Raw genomic sequence first — 8,921 nt, 5'->3', positions numbered from 1 at the left:
CTAAGTAATGCATGGTTGTTGCTTTTCAGAATAGTGAAACCAGCTATAACCACAATGAAGGTCAGTATTGAATTCAGTGTCTCCACCGCGTCTGTAAAACTGTGTTGGTTCCACTAATGAAGGGAGAAAAAAAATGGCTCATGGTCGAACCTAAGTGCTGACTCATGCCACAAAGTGTCCGTGAGTTTGAGTATTACCCTATGGTATCTTAGAGCTGCTCGACACACTGAGGACTCCTCCATTATATGTGTTGAAGGTACAGTATATGATAACCTCCCTGTGCTCAGCCTGACCCTCTCTGCTCCCTAGATTGGTTATTGATCCTGCTTTCTTTACACGTAGTGCTGCATGCACTTTTTTCCCCCTCTGCCCAGTCTTTTATGTAGAGATAGTGTAGCCATTGTGTAGTATCTTGTTGCATGAAAAACGCTGAATGGGATGAGCCATGTAATTTTCTCCAGCTTGCCCCCCCCCCCCCCCCCCTCTAAATAATGATCGTTTCAGAGGCCACATCAATTTAGCTTTGTAGAGCAATATTTTCAAAAGCATTTATTTTTCCAATTCAATAGATCCTCATATTTCATTACCTGAAGCAGCATTTTTTTTTTCTTCTTCTTTTGACTGAAAGTGAGAGTATGGACATGTGGCTCTACTCCACAGCACAACAAAACCCAATCCATAAACATGATAAAGAGACTTTAATCAATCAATACCACTTTCCCTCGACATCAATCATATCATGAGAGTACTATCTGCTTGATTTAAGCTTATTTCTTACTGGTTCTCTCATTTGTAAACATTTGATAGAGTATCTCTGCATTAAATACTACCTTTAAAATATTTTTTGTTGCTGTATTACACTATACTGGGCATAATCATTTTAGCATTTCAAACTTTAATTATAAACACAGTATCTTTTATTATCATCTAGCAGCAGCTATTTACAGTACTAACCTTTAATGGAGTGTAGCTCTATTGTGTTTTATCCCTCTAATGAATCCATCTGTACTTAAAATGAGTTATGAAATTGTATGTGTGGGAGTATTCTTGCATTTCAGTATCTCTCTGCTGCACTGTAGTCTCAGCATTCATTAAAAATAAGGACAGTGATTTGATGCTGAGGTGGCTCAAGATCTTCACTGCTGTGTCACTGAAGGTGTCTGGCTAAGTGGCTGGACGTTGATGGACGTTAAATAATTAATAATTTGGAACTGTTGGACGCTTTGCTGGGCTGCAGAGGCGGGGTTTATCCTCTAATCTCACTACAGGAGGTTTTTTCAGGGCAAACAGAAAAGCACAAACGTGTGGATGCAATCGTCCACATTTGTCATCAGGCATAAAAAAAAAAATTTAAAAAAAAAACGCTCTTTGGATCTGCTTCACATGCTTGGAAAATGAGTGAACACGGATATTAGCGAGGTCTCCAGTATCACCTTGCAAATGTGGGCGGATTTTGCTTTGTTTTGAGCAAAGATACTCATATATCATTCATCCATCCCCTCTGACAGGCAGCCAGCTGTGTCCATGTCAGTGTTCTGTCAGAACAGCAGTTCTCTTCAATCAATCATCTGATTACTCATTCCAACATTTCGAAGATGAAAATGATGTGGTGAACTAGATTGGAATTGGCGACTCCAGTAGAATTAGCCAGCCCCCGCCCCTCCCCCACTCCCCGAGGGGGCGGGGGCTGCAACTGGCCTGGCAATACTGGCTTATTACAAAAAAAAAAAACATAATTGGGCTGTTGTGACACTTCACAGAGCCCCCCCCCCCCCCCCCCCCACCTGTGTTTGCTGGTGCCTCGCTAGGAATTGTCCGTGATGAGGCATAGCCTAGCCTTGTGTCTTTCGCTGTCGTACAACAAAATCAATGATTCGTAAACGGCGCTCGGTGACCCGAAACGCAGCAGGCGGTGCGGGGTGTCAGTTAGGCACCCCTGCCACTGCATTCAATAAAATTATTCACAGCCTAACGAGCACTGAAGTCATTCACTTCGATAAAAAATGTGCAACACGAAACACACACACACACACACACACACACTCAGGAGCCTCGGCAGTTTTCAGTAATTACTTGATCATGCCGTTCACAGACTTTGGTAACTCACAGGCGGTAAGCCACCCACACGCCCACAGGGTAAATGATAGCTCTACAGCACAGTGGCACAGTGTGGAGTTTCATACTGAGCAGCCGCTGTGCTTCATCTCTCCTCCTAGTGACTCTCAAAAGTCCTTCGCACATCCGAAGTTACCCTAACTGACAGATCTATGCACACACACACACACACTCACACAGAGACACACACACACTTTCTCTCTCTCTCTCTCGCTCTAAGACCCTGGAGGAGCAGGGGTCTGGCAAATGCTGCTCTATGTTGAAAGGGATTAGAAAGATTTGTAAGTGCTCAAGCTGACTCCTTCATGTCAGGATTGCAGCGGTAGCTGGAGGGCTGCGGTCGGACTCTTTTTTTAAAAAACGACGTGAGCACGATTTTTTTTTTTGTCTTGCTTTTCTTGGCCGTCCTGCTGAGGCTAATGTGAGGCAGAGAAACAGCCATTCAGAACCCAGAATACCTCCTGGCCCTGGCCCTATACAGCTGTGCTCGCTGTCATTGGTGGATTATTTTCTCTGTGGGGTTATGATGCTGTTAAGACACTTTTCCTGCCGTAAAGTGGCCGTGCACAGAGTGAATGGTCTTTTCACTTCCGACTGTATTATTCCTCCCTGAGGAACTTTGCATTCAGTTACACTCGAGCCGTATACTGTACCGCCGGGGTAAAGTTTTATATCAATTTTTCAATTCTACACAACCCTAAAAAAGTTGTCAAATGGCTGTGATTGAAAATCCCACCGTTCCCAGAAGGAAAGCGGGATGTTATGAATGAAGGGAAAATGTAAAATCTATCTTACAGCCGCAAAATGCAAGATTTATCCTGACGGAAGTGCTCTGGTCTGCATCTAGCCCAAATCAAATGATTATATGTGCACCAAGAAAACCTATTTGTTTCCCCTCACTCTAATGGTCCTACCCATAGCTCTTTCCAGCCCTGTGATCACAACCTTCAATTTCATACATGGCTCTCTGCAACGGCACAGGTTGTATGAATAGCACGGGTCAGGCACATCCCATCCAGCGTTTCATTATTCATTGTTCTCATTTTCCATAAGAGATTCATTTCTTTCAGGAAGTCATCTAGAAAGCATTGAATGCCTATTTCCTGCTGGCCGGTGTGAGTCGGGTGGGGGCTGTGGGAACGGCAGGGGTGGGGGTATGGAAATCCAGCAAATAGAGCTGACATAAAAGGCTGCCTCTACACAAATTGCCTGCATTTTCTGTTGATAGGAATCACAGCATGTTTTTGTTGACCGTGGTTGTTTATTTATACATGCAGAGATATCTGTGCACCCTAATACCTGAGTTACTCCCCCCCCCTTTACATTCTGCACCAGAAAAACGTCTATTTTTATATTTATGAAAAGAACCCTAACAGGGTTGGCAATAATACATTGGCTTGGTCAGCATGCTCATTTTGTGATTGCCTCTAGATAGCTGAATAGTATTAGGATGATTTGTCACTTGTGCACACTTCTCTACAGTGAGACTGAGGCAGTGCGAGAGCAAGTAGTTCATTTGGCAAGAACACACATGCAACAGTTATATATATATATACATATATAAGAATATAACTCTTGCATATAGTGTAACTTCACTTCAGCGCACAAACGTTACTGAGTAGCAGTTGTTGCTGCTTTGGTTTAAAGAGGTTGTGGGTATAGGTAGCTGCATTGTTAATGTATGGGGCCATATGGTGAAAATATCTCCATATAACCTGTTTAAAATGAATCATTTTCGGCCTTTTCTCTTTTGGATCTTTGTGCAGTGTGTTCGTTATCTGTGCCTTTCCAATCTGAAAACCTCTATATGTATTTCTGGCTAAAGCAGGTGAAATCATATATAATCAACCAATACAACATGTACTGTGCCGTAAATAAAGCAGTCATTTTACCTTAGAAGGCAACTGAATATTAGTTGGGTAGTAACACAGTCAATGTGAAATCTTTTTTTCAGTAATGTGTATAATTACATTAGTTACTAATCCCAGAAACTCTCCGTTACTTTGACGTTTGGCGGTCGACTTGCTCGCTGCCTTACTGGGATGTTTCGTATCCCAGATAGCAAAATAACAGTTGGACTCTGCACAGGTTAAACACTGAAGATACGACATGTTGGGGGTTGTTTAGAGTTGAGTAGTCAAAGTTAACTTTCTCTGCTCACCACTAAATCTTCAGCTGCCAACTGGTTAGTAAAGAAATGTAATTACTTACTCAATGAGTGATGTGTGATGATTACAGTTTCCAACCTGTCCCAAGATACAAAGAGCTTGAGTCCTCCGTCCCATGAGACTCTACTGTACAGGTACAAGCACGGGGGGGGGGGGTCATCTGTTAATTGCAGGGCCCGACCGCCAGCGTGTCGAAGTGTCCTTGAGCAAGACAATGACGCCCAACCTGCTCCCAGTGGGCGGGCCAGCATCCTTCATGGCAGCTCCGCCATCTGTGTGTGTGTGTGTGTGTGTGTGTGAGTGAATGGATGAATGAGAGGCAAATCGTACCCGCACTTTGTCTGTTAAGGTAGAAAAACCACTAGCAGTCTATTTACAGTCAAGACTATTAAGGCCTATACTGTATTACACTGACTGCAGGATATGATTCAAATCAAGTTTACTATACATCAAACACCTAAACTGTGACAGTGATAACCAACCCACCTGAGGGATTTACCTGATATTTAAAAACCCTAGAAGTGTGTCAACGTGTAAAATTTGCCGAGCAGAGCAAAATATCCAGGTGGCCGCTCCACTGTGGCCCCGTGGAGAGATATGGAGAGACCCTGCTCGCCTCTTTGCCCTGCTACTTCACTTCCACTCAACAGCGGCTCAGCTTCGAGTGGACAAAATGGATTACTGAGGCTGCAGCATGTGTTAGAAAAGGCAGCAGGGTGTTATTAATAAGCACTGGACTATTTTAAAAAATCGAAGCCGGCCGAAAGAAATAGGTGTTATCGAAAGTTGAGAAAAATGGGAAGGAATCCATTGATGGATGCCTTCTTCTTTTCACAGTTATGAGCTGATTTACATTTCGCTTGAAATGTTCTTCCTTCAAAACTAACAGCTTCTTATGCTAAAAGAAAAACAAAGGGAAACTAGATGGAAAAGACTTCAACTAGTGGGTTGAATGGGCTCTATTGTTTTCCGCCCTGCCGCTGACTCAGGTGGCAGCGCCAAGGAGAGAGAGGGTGACTGCCACTGTGTATATAAATGCCTTTTTTTCCTGCTGCCCCCTTAGCTGACAATTGTCAAACTTTTTTTTTTTTTTTTTTTTTTTTTTTCTTCAGCAGCTGCTTGCTGCTCGCCGCCCGCCATGTGACCATAGCAACAATGAGGAACAGCGGCTGATTTCAGCTGAAGCTATGACTCTCAAGCAGCCTGAGTTAGATGAGTTACAAATGGCGTCTTCGTCCTTGTAGGTAAATTGTTGGTGTTGTGTCCACTGCGGCTCAGCGGGCTGAAAACACAAAGAGGGAATGTGGCACTAAAAAGACCGTAACTTTAAAAGAAACCCATTCGACAGTGGTGGAAGCAGTATTTACTCAAGCAAAGACAAAATGACGCCATTACAAGTAAAAAAAAAAACCTGCAGTCACAATGTTACTCAAGTAGAAAAGTATTAACAGCAAAATACACAAATGTAATATATTTACATATTTTGAATTTGCATAAGAAATATATGAAAACATATGTAAAAAAATACTATATCAAACATAGAAATTGGAATTATTTCATATATTGACATATATATCTACCCATAAGTTTGTAACTATGTATATATTGTAGACATACATATCATATTATATACATACATATATATATATATATATATATATAGCATGGGTGTGAGATCGTCCTGTATGAATATAACTCCTGTGGGTTTTGGGCTGATGAAGCAGTATATGGTGAAGGGTGGCTCTGCACAGACGTGGCACCATGCTGCCACCCATTCAAAACACAGAGTGCTGACTGCTCACTGTCAGAGCACCTCCACCCTGAGGTGCAAAATGACTTTTCAGAAAAAAAAAAAAGTCCAGGGTGTTTTTTTTTTTACCGCATGTGGTCGATTCCACAATGAACGGTGATGGACTTCAAGTTTCCTGTAGCTATTAAATGTATGTTCAGATATGTATTTCAGATATTCTACCCTCACAGCCTTTACTTTTACCATCATGTCACTGAAGCAAATCAAACCTCTGCTGTGCCAGTTGCTTCCATTTGTGGTTAAAAAAAAAAAAATAGAAAAAAAAGATAGAAGAATGATAGCAACAGAGCAAAATACCTCATACTTGAGCTGTCACGCTGTAGGACACATTCCTGAGGGGTGGATTGATCTGTCAAAATTGAACGACTCCATTCACTCCCTTTGATCTACAGAACATGTCACACCCTGGATGGGCAGATGGAGCAGGTGGAGCAGATGCGGGGTATTGTGGTGCCATCACATGTATCAAAGTGTATAGCCGTGGCAAAGGTAATGTGGCGACTCGCAGGTAAGCGATACCCCACGAGAGCCAGCTTCTGGTCTGTGAACTAGACAACAGCATGGATCTGATATCAATCAAAGTCACATTGAAAACAATCAGCTGATATGATACACCCCGCGCAGACCGCAGGAGAGATCGTGAGGAAGAAGCTGCCCGACATGCCGCTGGTATCAGACGTGGTGTGGGGATCCATTATCACATCTCCCCTTCAGAGGATGTCACCTGCCATTTTACACTACTCAGGGTATTGATCATTTTGCACCACATTTAGAGGAAATTCCGCCCAAGGTGACACCAGAAAGCACCAGAGACGGGGTAGGACTTTATCCTCTCCTTTGCAAATGAGCTCTTAGATGAGTTAATTTAATCCCTGGACTAAACAAATTACACTTAGGATGTATCGTGTTCTCTGCCAGGTCCTAATGGCCTCATCGTTTCTGAAGCACCGTGTGAGAACGGGAGAGTCCCTCAGCACTGCCTCATAAAATGCATCCACAATAGACAGGTAGGTTCCATTAGCCACACAGCTCTATCTAATGGATCCTCCACAAATAGACAGGAAGAGCCGGCAACCGAGGTGTTTGAGAGTAAACACGCCTGACGCTTGTTTATCTAATGAACAGCTACATAAAGTTTAGTTAACTTAGCAGTAAAGCGCCTTATCATGGGAACGGCACAAACTGTTACTGCCAGTCAGATAATGTGCTGGGATTCCACCGGTGCTGATTGAGGTTAGCTTATTTTAGAAATTGATTCCTCTCCCTTATAAAATTGCTGCTGGTTATGCACTATTATCCCGTCATTAGCTAAAATAATACTGCGTTCCAAGTGTTATCCATTCAGAGATTTTATTTGGCTCACCCACCCGTAGCCATGCTTTTTTTTTATATTTTTGTTTTTAATTACAAGTCTGCATGGAAATTAAAAAGTGAAGATTGATTGAAATGCCTGCTGAAATGGTGCATTCATGTGCAACTGTGCAAAATGGAAAAAATTACTTCCCTATGCAAGGTGGTAAGTGCTACTCTTATGCTATGCTAATGCGAAAATCTACATTTCCATTTAGCATATTGCTTCTACATGAGGGACAAACTTAGAGTTGTGCTTATCTTAATGTAACTCTTAGGCAATATTCAGTAGTTGCTAATATTAAAAACTAACATAAAAAAAAATTAAATGTTCAACATGCTTTTTTTTCCTTGTCTTGATCATTTCTGTTTGCTTTTCATTCTCGGCTGAACACTGAGGTTAACCAGCTTTAAACTGCAGCCTCCTCTAATGTGATTAGTCAGTGAGTGAACAGTGACAATGACAAGCGGCGGTGTGGTGCAAAAAAAAAAGAAAAGTGCATATGTAATCCTAGTGGCCTCTTTACCCTCTTTAAATAGAGCTCCCTCAATTCAGCATCACGCTGCTGTATCACAGTCACACTCATGATGGAAAGTTTTACAAAAGGGAAGTCTGGAAAGACTCCACAGCCCCCGGTTTCTTTTCATTTTCATAGTTGTGGTCTCACTTTTCATTTTATATAACTTTTTTCACACATGTAGTAGCACCACCCAAGGTCTAACAGCGGAGATGGATGTGTAAATTTAGTGGAGTTTCTCGTCAATACATCCATACTCATGCATGTGCAAATAGCTGAATCAACAACATGCACATGCATCTGAAGTTTTATCTTATTTTACCATTTTTGGAAGCCGGACTTCACTTTTTTGGGAAGATAGTTACCAGGAAGTTTTATCAGCATGAGCACAATCACTGTACAGCAGCGGATCTCAACCTTTTCCGACTCATGGCCATCTTGAAAATCTAAAAAAGTGTTGTGAAACCCGTAACAATACTTGGAGGCCAAATAATACGTTCTCAGAGCACTTACTTGAACTAAAAGCAGGAGAGATCACTTTTCGATTCACCATCTGTCTCTTGACTCTTTCCTTTTAACTCTTCCTGTTGCTAACCAGTTATCCATTTTGACACTTCAGTTTTTGCCACGGCTGTAATATTTTAGCACAGAGATAGCAAACAAGTATACCACAGGGTCCACTGGCAACACCATAAAAGCTCCTATCATCGCATTATCACGGTGATAGGCATTAATACAGGAAACATGAAAAAACAGAGTTTTTTTTATAATTACAGTGGGCCCTGACCACAGGTCGGGACCCGCTGCTGTACAGCATTTGCAGGCAATCTAGTTTTGTTAGACACTATTGTGGAAGCAGACTAAAACCAAGTGCACCTTTAAGAGGTGGAGGCCACCAAGAGGCTGCAAAATAGATTAATTAACTCAACTTTAATACTGTATTAGCAACGATTATACTTT

The sequence above is a fragment of the Seriola dumerili genome, unplaced genomic scaffold (genome assembly GCF_002260705.1).
Source record: "Seriola dumerili isolate Sdu_G_001 unplaced genomic scaffold, Sdu_1.0 BDQW01000202.1, whole genome shotgun sequence".
In the NCBI taxonomy this organism is placed as follows: Eukaryota; Metazoa; Chordata; class Actinopteri; order Carangiformes; family Carangidae; genus Seriola; species Seriola dumerili.
This window is presented reverse-complemented; position numbering follows the sequence as displayed.